This window comes from Nanorana parkeri, unplaced genomic scaffold, assembly GCF_000935625.1.
Source record: "Nanorana parkeri isolate BGI_ZX_2015 unplaced genomic scaffold, ASM93562v1 scaffold261, whole genome shotgun sequence".
Lineage (NCBI taxonomy): Eukaryota > Metazoa > Chordata > Amphibia > Anura > Dicroglossidae > Nanorana > Nanorana parkeri.
In genome coordinates this window covers 807,515-812,303 of record NW_017306529.1, presented here as the reverse complement: position 1 = coordinate 812,303, position 4,789 = coordinate 807,515, and positions in this window count along the sequence as shown.

The following is a 4,789-nucleotide window of genomic DNA, read 5'->3' as shown; positions in this document are numbered from 1 at the left end:
AGTCAGGTAAAAAAAAAAGGCATTATGACACCATGAGACAAGAGGTGGCAAGAAGACCTTCAGCGGGTCTGGACTGCAACTTCTGTCACGGATCACCACTACTGGAAGAGGCACAGAAGATTGTTATGTAAAAGCAAACTCAGGTAAGTAAAATCTGAGAATTTTTTTGTAGGAGTAGGTGGGTAGGATATAAAGCTGGCCGTACTTGGATCAGGGGCGGACTGGGCCGGGGGGCAATTGCCCCCCGGGCCTCTCTGATCACTTTAAAAACGGCCCTCGCCGCCGTGATCACTTATTTAATTTCTCCCCTTTTGGCCTCTCTGCTGCTGCAGCGGCCGAAGAGAAGAAGCTGTTTGGCTGGCTTTGACAGTGCCCGTTTCAGTAATCGGGCTCCTCAGCAGTTACAGAAGCTTTCTCAGCCCAGTGACCAGGGCTGCAGAGTCCCAACAGGACGTTACAGGCAGTGCTCTTGCACCTGGAGGGCCCCATCAAATCAGCAGCGAGGGGGGCGGGCCTGAAGGCAGCACGAGCTGCCTGTAGTGAAGGAGGATGGTCCCACCATGTTTAATGCTGCTGGATGGAATTGTAAGTAACATTTAAATAAAGTTTCGGGTTTTAAACGGTCTACACTACGGTATGTCTATTTACACACAGTGATTTAGAGGAGTCGGCTCGGGCTGCAACATCTGGGCTTCTCGCGGGTGGGAGCGTCTCGCGGGCGGGAGCGTCTCGCGGGCGGGAGCGTGCAGGACGAGCCGTTGCTGACTACGTCTCCGTCCATCTGCCCCTGACGATCCACCCTCCCAGCCTCCCAGTGGCTGGTGGGCGGAGCTCCAGAGGACCACTGGCCGAATGGACGGACCGAGGAAACAGATAAGCTCTCAGCCCTGTCGCTGTCAAACGGAGAGTCTCCGTTTGACAGCGACAGGGCTAAGAGCTCCTGACGTTACCTGGATGTGAGGTAATGTGACGGCAGGGCAAATTAGGCGGCCGCGAGGCCCTCGGGAGCGCGAGGCCTAAGGCGACCGCCTAATTTGCCTAATTAAAGAGCCGCCTCTGCTTACAGTCTTGCGATGGTTGTAAGGTGTATGGCCAGCTTTTTACTGTATGTACTGTAGTGTGGATTGTCGCTAAACCTGGGGTATGGCCAACCTTAGTTCTGCTTTTGTAAACTTATGCAAAATCAATAAAAAGAAGTTTAAAAAGTGTGCCTCTCTCAAAAGTAGCCAAGGAAGAAAAATAGTCACAAAAACCAAAGGGAGAGATGAAGAAATTTACACATTTGCACATGTGCACATTTAAGGTGAACCTGTCACAAACATGGAAACTCAAACTTTGCATCTGGTGAAAAGAGAGGAAAAACAGCAGAGATTACCTTCCATTGAACACACATGTCAGAGGGATCAATACATCCAAACATAAAAGCAGTGGAAATAATGTATAAATCTGTTGTTTTTTTTTTTATTATTGTGTGCTTAGTTTGAATTGCCCAATTTCTTGGCAGTCCAAGCCTTCCAGTTTTCAGTCTTTGGGAAGGACAATCGCTGTTGGAATAAAGGCAGAATAAATATATATATCTCGTGTTATCTTACACAAGAGCTACAGCTTTAAAAAATATATTTTTTGAGTTTTTGAAAAAACAATCAGCCAGCAGCTCTTCAAATTAGCTAACCAGGCAACCCTGCCACCCAATGGACAATTTCATTCACACAAGTCGATCAGATCACATCAATACTGCTGATTCAGATAAATAGTCTCTTGGAACAATTCTGTTTTCATCCTAAAGAACTGTAGCTTCACACTGAGCAGTCATACGCAAAATAACAAAATCTGTAATATGAGTCTGGAGCACTGTCACATCGGGGGAGGTCATTGTGTACATTCTAATTTGGACTGGTCAGAGTTTACACAGGCCTTTCTTTTCCTTGGCTCCAGGAGTTAATAGCAGTGGAGCATAGGAAAAGTAAGCATCAGCATTGGTGGGGTGGAGTTGCTAATTGAACTTGCAAAGTACAGGTTTACTTAAAGCAGAACTCCAGCTATTTTCCACCCCTACCGCAACCTTTTTAAATTACAAAAAACCCTATACATACCTTTTTATCGGCAATCTTCTAGTCGGTCCGGTGACGCTGTAGACATTTCCTCTTCTTCCTTCAGTGGCAGGAGGTGAGCATCCCCCTGGACTGAGTGATGCTGACATAAAGATAATCATGATAACAGCCCTTGGGGGAAGGGGTGTCAGTGTCAGGCTGGGCTTACAGGAAATGGCCAAAATGACATGAGTTTAGGAATTGAAGCGCCACACCAATTAAAAGAGTCCAGAACAACTTTATTCCAAAAGGGTCAGAGGACAATTGAGTAGAATAGCCAACACATTTTGGGGGTCCAAAAAACATCCTGTTCATCAGGTATTGAGCTGGTGTCAGGGTACTGTGCACAGGTGTATCTACACGGGAGGACCAAATACTTGACCACACCAAACAAGGCTATGAACTTATGGTTTATTAGACATACAAAATCATATAAACGCAAGCCACCCCACCAACAACCACAAGTAACAAAAATTAGCCAAACTAAATGTAAACAGAATAACACACGGAGTACTACAGGGCAAGCTAACCATGGGAGCAGGGTCACAGGAGGGGAGCCACAGATAAAGAGACTTCAGGGGGGAAGGAGTCAGGGTCCAAGGAGGCAACAGGCTACATGATTCAGGCAATAGGATACAGGACTCAGGCAACAGGATACAGGACTCGGGCAACAGGATACATTACTCGGGCAACAGGATACAGGACTCGGGCAACAGGATTCGGGCAACAGGATACAGGACACAGGTTAAGGGGACAATACTGAGGCACCAGCCTCACTGTGAGAAGGGGCTTAATACCCTCCCAGGCCAGCACCAGGTGGAGACAGCTATGAGGCGCCCGCAGGTGAACACCAGGATTGCACGTTCCAGCACCACCCAGTGGTGGTCTAATACCTGAAAGCCCCTGGCTGCCTGGAGAGACCTGCGGGTGAGCACAGGAACTGCAGGACTAAGTTCCAACACCACCAGGAGGTGCTCTGGTCCCTGACCGCAGGGATGGGAAGGCTTCTGACTTGTCAGCAGCTAGTTTGGCAGCAACACTATTTTAATTGGTGTGGTGCTTCAATTCCTACATTGACTGTGTTCACTGTCAAGCCAAGGATACTGGGGAGACCCTTAGGCCAGTGATAGATGCCAGTCCATTAGCCAGATTACACATATTCACATCACTTACTCACTATTTGATGATAAAAAACAGAATAATCACACAAAACTGGCATGTGCCATGCAGCCAGTGTCATTCTTCTCGAAAAATGCTGGAGGGAGCTGGGGACACCGTTAAAGATGAAGAGAGTTATTACAACTGAGATTTTTTGGGGGGATACAAAAGAGGGCCTGTTTTAGAAAAAAATCAAACAAAGGGAAAAGTTATATTTTATAATCTAAAAAAACCCCCCTGCTTTACTTACTGGGGGCCCAACTTTCCTGAATGAAGGGAAAAGGTCATGCCCCCAAAGAAAAGCCCAACCCAGCCAATGTCCACCTAACTATTAAGAATACCAGCGCTGATTGCTAAGATGATCTCATTGGATGACAACTGGAAAGGCTTTGAGGTCAGGAAAGTCCAGCTCTTAGAAATAAAGTGAAATCAGGGTGAAAGGGGTACAGGCATGAGGATTTTCTGCCTAGCAGATGTTATAGGAGGCATTCTTTAATCAATAAACAAATGTAGTCAATGGCCAAAATATGTGGTAACTGCTACTTCCTGTTCTGTTCTTGACTGGAGATTGTGATATTGATAAAAACCATATAGAGCCACACCCTTCAATCCTAAACACTGCTTCAGGAAATGACAAATACATGCAGACAATCAAAGATCAAAAGAGTGTTCCCATCAAAAAGCACCATTTTCTATGGGGACAGGAAAATCTACACACTCAGAATGGTTTCCCATGCTTTATAGTCAGCTGAGTTTTGTCGATTTGTTTGCACAGACTAAACAAGCACAAAGGGATGAAAGAAAGTATAGCTTAAGTAAAGCACAGAAAATACTGGGCATCCACACATTAAATGGGTGCTGCCATTTTCACACTCTAAATAAAGAGTGGTTTTTAGCTTGTACGGGCTGTTTTGAATCCCTTACACCCTTTTCTACTACTTGACTTGAGTTACATAAGAAAAAAGGAGCACCCGGGGGTTACTTGTAGCTAGAAATATTACAGCTTCCCCCCAAGCGCTTAACAGTGCATGTTTTACAGCTTTCTCCACAGAATCGCAGTGGAAATTTTTGCATAGAACACGTTTCTAGGGGGAAAATTAAAAAATTATTTAGTCCACCCGATAGTAGACTAAATTCTGACTATAGCACTCATTTTAATTCTACTATTTCCTTTCTTTTGCTTTCCAACAGCAGGAGAGGAGGATCTGATTGGGTGTTCTGCTGAATACAAGCAGTTCAGACAAAAATAGGGTCATTAAGGGCAAATCAATAAGGTCATACATGACACATTTTATAAATTAAAGAAAACCTGCACTGAGAGAAATGAGGGGGCTAATAGGGACTTGCAAGTCCCCTATTCAATAATAGTACATTGTAGGTGACAGGTGCTCTTTAAGATGACTTTAGGGGTTTATTAGACTCCTAATGTCACCTTGCACTTCAACAAAGCTGATCAAGCACAGCTCAGATACCGGAAGTGATGCAATCAGTGTCACTTTTGGCTTCATTCACTGGTCTCTCTCCCGTGATGCTGAAAACAA